The following is an 8858-nucleotide window of genomic DNA, read 5'->3' on the forward strand; positions in this document are numbered from 1 at the left end:
CCAAGTGGCCACAATCACCAGAGCTGAACTGATCCAAAGCCAGGAGCCCAGAGCCTCTTCCAGGTCTCCCACGCAGGTGCAGGGTGCCAAGGCTCTGCAACATCTCCAACTACCTTCCCAAGCCACAAACAGGGAGCTGGATGGGAAGCAGGGCTGCCAGGACATGAACTGGTACCATATGGGATCCTGGCATGCTCAAGGCGAGGACCCTAGCCTGTAGCCTATTGTGCTGTGTCCAGTATGTTTATATTTTACACTTTAGCTTTATTAAAGTATATCTCCTTCCAAAAAACTAGTTTATTGCCATGACCTAAAACCTCAGCATCCTCTAAACAACATCCCCCTCCTCTCCAGGATAAAGCCAGTTTGACAAATACAGGAATAAGTGATATTACAGGGAAAGAAGCAAAAACACCATATCTACATGTGATTTAAGACCCCAAATTCAAATGGCTGGTTTTGATTAACATATACCCTTTTCCTAATACTAATTCATTTGTTCATTTATTGGAGTTTAAAATTGCACCCCATGCCCTCCAGCCTCAGCAAACAAAGATATAATTTAAAATACCAAGACACAAATGTGCTATTTATTCCTGTGTAAAAGAGCCATTATTACAGTGACTTATTTTTTTTTCTTCAAGGAAACTAGCTCTTTTCAAGTTATTTACCATGTTGTCAATTATTTCCATCATTAATAATGATAATGATAATCATTGGGAACCAGCAATGTGCTGAGGGATAAACAAAGCACAGAGCCAGGCGTGTTCCCAACCCAGCCCAACAACCATGGTTTTGTTTCACCCCACAGTTCACAATGTGGCAATGACCGATACCAGGGAAGCCCTTGCCCAGGAGCCTCCCTCATCCTTTCTCATTTCAAAGCCCCTTTTGCAATTCCATGCGCGTAGAGGGGGATGTACGTTCACAGTCAGTCTCTGCTGTCTGACCTGGCACTGGCACTGCAAGCCTTGTAGCTCTGCAGGCTGGCACTAATTGCCAGAGTTCCCCCAGCTGAGAGGGCCTAGATGTCGGTGCCCCTGGACGAGCTATTCATGGAAGCTGTTATCAAGTCACAAGACACAAGGCCCGTCTGGCACTCTCTCTGCACACTGGAAGTGAACAGGGGTGGAGGGGGTGTGGGTAGCACAGACTCTTGTCTGACAATGAATAGCTAAGCTGTGAAGCCAGCCGCCTGGGCACCTCCTAGACGGCAGCCTGCTGAAACCGGGGTTCTGGGTAGGAACACGGTGTCCTGTGTTTGTGTGTCAGACTGTCTGTGAACATGTGCTTCTTCAGCTTTGCAAATGGGTGTGTCAGTGGATGAGGACAGGAGGTAACTGAAATTTGTGGGCAGCCGCCTGCTTGAATAACCACTCTGAAACATTATGAATATAAATCTAAGTAAAACATCGGGGCAAGAATAGAACCTACGTTAATAGCTTTTTTTTTTTTAAGAATAATTACTAGGGGATATTTTACTCTCACTGTTTTCATGGAAGCCCAGAATGTATTTGTCATTCAGATTTTTATTATCTTAGGGAATTTGACCTAATCAAAGGGTGTTTTTTTGGTTTTGTTTTTGTTTTTTTTTTTTTGGACCTAATACAAACTTAATGGTGTGCCCCTCCCCAACAAGTCAGGGCCTTCCACTTCAGGATTCTGAACATGGCTGTGGGAGAGAAGCAGCAGTCTTTGTTTTCCTTCTGTCCACTTCTCTGGGCTCAGGCAGCTGTGGAGCATGTATCAGAAAGAAATCCACACCATGCTAGGGGAGGGAAGCCCTGGTGCAATGTGCCCTGGCTGATGGCAGTTCTGTTTCGTGGTATGTGCCTTTTGTCCCACTTCCTGGCTACCTGTAGACTACCAACTCAGAACAGAGGATCGGCCAGCCACCACATCAGCAATCCCTAAAACATCAGTGACTCTTGAGATCTCCAGGTAGACATGAGTTATCCAGAAATATGGGGAGTGCTCATTTGCCTAGCCCTAACTTCTATCCAATTACTACCTGCCAACTTTGGTTCCCAAATTCTTTGTTTTCCAGAGATGATGGATGGACGTACAGGGACCCTACGCATGCATACAGACCGCAATTGTAGATGTAGAATTTCTGCATACATGCTAACGATTGTCTTCTGCCCTTGGAAACACACAACTATAAGAACCAAATACTGCTTTCACTTTGGTATAATTATCTCAGTGGGAATTATCTGTGTGTATCAAAGGGTGAAATTTGATCTAGGCTAATTAAGTTTGTTTTCTTTTCATCATTTAGACGGGTAGAACTGTATCTCTGAAATATATTTATTATGTCTTCAAAATTTTTTTTCTTACAATTATCTAGGTGATGAACAGGTCATGGGTACCTAAGGCTGGGGCTAAGTACTCAATAGCTCTCCATTTTTTTCCTTCCTGGGAGCTACAGGTTAATATCAGTTTATTTTATTATTTTTTTTTTTTGGCTTTTGTTTTTTGTTTTCCAGAGATGTTTCCTTTAATTTCTTTTCCTTCCATGCGAGAGAAAAGGCAGAAGGAGTCCTGTGTATCTTTAAACTTACAACGGCAGGTCACAGGTCCGTCGCGAACCTTCCATGCACCTGTGTCGTTGTGTGGCATGTCACCTCCGGCCTCCGCTCAGATTGCAAGACAAAGTAATACGCTTGGCAGTGCCGCTGCCTGTCTCATGGTAGACGACCAGGGCATCGCAGTTCAGTAGTTCACGCCTTTCCTTGCACTCCACCCATCTTCTCTGTAGAGACCTGTTGAGCAGAGAAAACACTTCAGACCCAAATTACACACTGCATTTTCCTTCTAGGAAAATGCCAAAGAAATTTGCATTGATCAAATTCGTGAGGGGTTTATTGGAACTCACCATCTGTAATTATCCTTGTTCATTTACTCATTCAGGGGTTGTCTCTTCCTCTGAAATGTAAGCTCCATGAAATCACAGACCGCATCTGTCTTGAGCACTGCTCTGTCTCCAGACCGTTGCTTGGAACGCAGCACATATTTGTCGAGTGGATGGCTTGATTCATTCGTCTACTCCTCAATTAGTTCAGATGACAAAAATAAGTTCTCTGCCTTTGCTGGAGTCCTGGTTTTCTGGAGGTTATACAAGCACTAAACCACTTTTAGGCAAGTAGCTGGGCTAGGGAGGGGGAGAAAGTGCTAAATATAATCTTTAAAATTATGAGTTAGCTATTACCTTGATGTATTGTTTTTGATAAGATATGAACACTCCATTATTACCTCCCCTACTGATTAACCAACAGGTATTAATAAGCACTTGGGTGATGCTACCATCCTTGTGATTTGAAACCATGTCAGGTATGAAGCTGACAGTCCAAGGGCAGAGGCAATTTAGAATAAGAGGCAAGAAGGGTTACAGTCAGGGGTGTGCATAGTTTAGCAGGTACCTAGGACCATTCTAGTCGTTGGTTCTTGTAGTCTGTTGGTATGAGGACATTTGTAGTCAGAAAGGCAACATTGAGTGGAACTCAGTTTTTGCATTAAATGGAAAGGCCGGTGAAGTCTGGAGCACTGGTTAACAGATCATTCATCTTTCCTCCCCTGGTTATTTGTCCATTAGGCCTGTCCATGACCAAAACCCAGACCTGACCCAGAGTCCCGACGTCGGAATGTTGTCCAATGTTCTCACTGCAGCCTGATTTAAGGACATGTAGAATGAGGGCCATAGCACTCCTTCAGATAATGAGCCCCCAGGGGTTAAAAAAGTTGTCTCTATTTACTCCATGCAAACTTATTTTAGTGCATCCTCTGGTCTGAATGTTCATGTCCCTCCAACTTCATGTACTGAAACCTAATTCCTAAGGTGACAGTAATTAAAATGTGGAGTCTTTTGGAAAGGATTAGGTCAAGAGAACTCAGGCCACACAAGTGGGACCAGTTCCCTCATAACAGAAGCCAAAGAAATCTCGTCCATCTCTCCCACTGTGCCAGGACATATAGAAGCGTCACTTAGACATGGCCCTCACCACACCCTGAATCCCTGTATCCACTAGAGCCTCAATCTTGCACTTTCCTGGTCCCAGAATTGAGAAATAAATTCTGGTTGTTTATCAATGACTCGGTCTGAGATATTCTGTTACATCATCAACCCAGAGAGACTAAAGACAATCACGCAAATTAAACTCTAACTTTATCTGGAATCCAAGTGATGACTTAATGCATGGTTGAAACAGCAGTCTTGTTAGGTAACTAGTAACAATAAGAATGGTGAGTATTTACTAAGCATTGATTATGTGCCAGGCCTCCATTTTAGAACTGTCGACTCACAGAGTTAATATTCACAACTGCTCTGCTCTGTGAGATGACTGCTGTTACTATCTCCTCTCACAGATGTAGAATCAGGAGATTGAGTTATTTTTTCCTCAAATCAAATGACTCCAAAATGGAAGGATGAGACAGAACCCAGACAGCCTGGCTGCAGAGCCAGCATACCTGACCTCTGATCGTTGTCACCGTTTATTGAATGCTAGCTGTGTGCCAAAGGCTTTATGCTTATTTTATTTTTTCTTAATCTATTTAAGTCTATTAAATCTTGCAAAAACAGAGGTGGGTATTGTTTTCCTCATTTTGCAGACAGTTTATGGATGGTCCAATAAGTCCTGAAATCTTGTAAACCCTGTCTGCCTGCTCCTGCCTGCTTCAAAGACCCCCACTGCTCAGTGTCCTCCTGTGACTTCACCTTCCACTGAGCTTGCCACTGCCTTGCCTGAGTCTTGATCTATTTTGTTTTCCTTGGCCCTAGACAGCAACCATAAGTTCTAATGCTGCATCCCTCAGAAGGCTGAGAATTGTAGTCTTTCTCTCACCTACCACTACTCATATATCTTTCCAAGAATGTTCACTTACAGGCCCTCATCTGTTCTTCATAGCAAACCTGAGCTATAAAAAGTGGGCATTGCTGTCTCTCATTCCTTTTCCTTAATTTTTATTGGAAAAATTGTCCTTCATTTGTGAAACGATTCAACTTTACACCAGAGGGAGTGAATAATGTGCCCAAAGGCTTTGCACCTGGTCCTGCTCTACTTCCATTTATTTGCTTTGCTTTCTACTTTGTGTAAGCATCCTTAAAAAAAAAAAAAAAAAAAAAAAAGGAAGGCATTTCCATAGGTGGGAGAATCAGAGTAACAAAAGGAAATCTGGTGCTTATCTCAGAGACCAGCTGGTTTCATGCAATAGCTTCCTTACCTGCAATAAAGAGGCTTGAGGAGTTCAGTTAAACACTGAGGACTGACACATGTATTTATCATTATTATTTCTTGAAACTGTGTGGAAATGACAGAAAATACATAAAACAGAGCAGAAGCTCATAATAATGAAGACCTTGGCAGAGAAGAAAGTCAGTCCAGGAGACTCAACATAGGAATAGTAGGAGCTCCGGAAGGAGAACAGACAGGAAGGAATGACCTGAAAAGTAATTTTAAAAACTTTTTTTCCAGAAGTATAACACATAAACTTTCAAGTTGAGCTGATCAATGGAATGCCCATCTTAGTACATGCCAAAAGACCCACACAGAAGGCGTTACAATGAAATTTCAGAACACTAGAATAAAGAGCAGATTCTAAAAGCATCAAAAACGAGGGGGGAAAAACAGGCAACACAAAGATCTGGGAAGCAAAATGGGACAGCACTTCTTAAGAGTTAACACTTACAAGTCAAATGGAACAAAGGGTTTAAAACGTAGGAGAAAGAGTCTGGGAGAAATCATTTCCAACCTAGAATTCCAAAGCTTTCCAAGCCAGCAACCCAGTACGAGGTTATGGTAAAGATACTTTCAGATACATCACTCAGAAATATTTACTGCCAAAATGTCCTTTCTCAGCAAAGTGCTGGAGAATGTCTGTTACCATAATAAGAAAATACATTTAGAAAGAAGGTTTACAATGGGAACAAGGAAATAGGAGACCCAAAACATGTAAGGAGGGAAGAGAATCCCCAGTATGTTGCTGACAGGATTGTTCTGGGAGACAGCTGGGTGTTTAGCCTTGATAGTTAAGACAACTGTGTCTACCTTGGGAGTGCTTGGGTTCAATTCTTGGCTTTAGCTTGGGACTCCAGTTTGCTACTGATCTAGACCTGAAGAGGCAGCGGCAGTGGCTCAAGTGACTTGGTTTTTGACATTCATGTAGGGCTCCTAATTTCGGCCTTTACTCAACCCAGAGTCTGGGCATTGGAGAAGTGAACCAGTGGATGGGAGCTTATACTGCCTTACTACTCCTCACATAAACTTAATAAAACAAAACAAAAACATAAATCCTAAAAGCATGTCTTAAAACAAAGATAGTATCAACAAGGATAGGTCTGACAGATAATTTATAAGTAAATTAAAAACTGAGGAATAGGGCTGAGGCTTTCACAATGGTGACCAGTGACTGCCTGTGGGTCCAGAGCATCGCCACGCCCTGTGGGTCCAACCCTTCAGGGTTCTCCTCCCATGCCAGCTTACCTTGCTCTTTGGCACAATGACTCCTCGGCACCATGACCACCACCATCATCTTCAAGGGTGTTGATCCCAACTGCAGGAACAGCTCCCAGGTTTTGCAGTCTCCAGGTGATAGATCCAATACTTCATTAGGCTTTGATGAACCAACAGAACAATCTGTGAGGAAGAACAAAGTGGCCTCCAGCATCTTTGGGACACCTAAAAAAAATTCCCCTTCCTGGGCCAAGTCAGCAGGTGCCAAGTCAGTGAGGCAGTGAGGACCCAGATTCATTGGGGCTGCAGAGAAGGAACTCCACAGGAGTCAGTGTGGTAGACTTCCTGGATCTGAGGGGAGAAGGTGAGACTCACGAAAATGGAGACACAGAATTCATTCTGGGTCACCCATGTGGTGGCAGGAGCCCAGGTACTTGAGCCATCATTCACTCTTTTCAGGCACATTAGTAGGACAGTGGACCAGCTTGCTCAAGCTGGCACTTTGATACAAGCTGAGACTACCCCAAGGGTAGCTTGGCCTGCTGCACCTCACTGTCCACCCTTAGCATAGCTTTGCAAAGCCTAGTACCTATGAACTTGAAATAGCTTACAATGGAAGAGGAGATGATTAGGGGGAAATGTGAAGAAATAATAATCAAGAAATCTTTATACTTGCTGAAACCTATTTATAAATCCAGAGTCAAGAAACTACACAAATTCAAACACGAGGCATGTCGAATAAAATCCCTCAAAGCTGGTAGTAAATGAGATCTTTTAAGATGAAAGCTTTTAAGCAGCCAGAAGAAGACTAATTTTATGCACAGGGAAAACAATAAGAGTTTCAACAGAATTCTTGTCATGAAGAATGGAAGTGAGAAGGCACTGCAGCAGCATTCTTAAAGAAATGGAAAGAAAAAAAAAAGACCAAAAACTGTCAACCTAGCACTCCCTACGCCATGTAATAATGAAGGGAAAAAAAGGGGTTTTTATTAAATGGTATAATAATTCATAATTAGCAGATCTGTCCTCTAAGAAATATTAAAGGGAATCCTTTAAATGGGACACCCGATGGAAGTATCCATGCACACAATCACCAAGGACCAAGGAATGTGAGATCTGGCAACTCCATTTGCCCTAAACAACAACAACAACAACAACACAACAACATAGATTCTCACCATTTCTATTTAACTTCATCCTAGAGATTGTAGTCTGAACAATAAGAAAAGGAAAAAAAGCATGTGAATTTAAAACGAATAAACAAAATGCATTTCTTTGCATAAAACGCAATTATTCATCTAGAAAATCTGTTGGAGTTTACCAAAAAGTTAATAGAAAAAGTGATGTTTAGGAAAGTTGCAGAACGCAAATTAACTGTGCTTTTATATACTAGTGGCAGTCTACTTTGAAACTGAAATTCCAAAACAGGCAGGTATTTGGCCCAGTAGTGAAGACCCTTCTTAGGCCACTGCATCTACCGTCAGGGTGCCTGGATCAATAACTGGTCCTGCCAGATCCTGGGAGGCAGTGGTGATGGGTCACATCACTGGGCTCCTCCCACACTCACAGGAGACCTGGACTGAATCCATGGCCTCAACATCTGTGGGCATTTGGGAAGTAAACCACCAGATGGATGCTCTCTCCCTCTCTCTTCCTCTCTCTCTTAAATAAACAATAAATAAGTACGTTTATAATCTACAAACAGTGCCATTTATAATAGGGCCACAAACGTAACACAGAGAGGAGTCCCTCTGACACAAACCTGTGAGACATGTCCACTGAAAGCCATAAAACATTTCTGAAGGAAATTAAGGAATTACATAAATTAAGCAAGATGCTGACAGTGAAGATATCAGCTCTCACCAGTTTGAACTTTAGATTCAAGGCAATGCCAATTAAAATTCGGCAGGTTTTTTTCTCTCTTTGGTAGAAATTAACAGCTAATTCTAAGATTTATGTGGAAATACAAAGGACTTAGAATACCCAAAACAACTTTGAAAAAGAAGAACATAGCTAGAGGATCAACAGTGGCCAATTGGAAGATCATTTTAAAGCTATAATAATTAACACAGTATCATATTGGTATAAAGATAGATATAAAAGTCAATGGAGCAGAAGGAAGAATCTAAAAATATACCTAAATACATGAAAGACCAATTTCTTTTTATAACAATTCAGTGGTAGTTCTGTGGAAACAAGACGGTGCTTCTTTCAGATCGTGTTAACTATGCAATTTTTAAAAATCTCTGATATCTTACACCATTCCACAAAATGAATGCATTACACATACCCCAGTGTCTCTGAGGCCAATACATAAAGTTTAAAGCTATAAAACATCTAGAGGAAAGCGTGCCAGAAAATGTTCTGAGTCCCAGGTCCATCACGTTGAGGTTCAACTTCTATCCTGGAAAC

This window comes from Ochotona princeps, chromosome 7, assembly GCF_030435755.1.
Source record: "Ochotona princeps isolate mOchPri1 chromosome 7, mOchPri1.hap1, whole genome shotgun sequence".
Lineage (NCBI taxonomy): Eukaryota > Metazoa > Chordata > Mammalia > Lagomorpha > Ochotonidae > Ochotona > Ochotona princeps.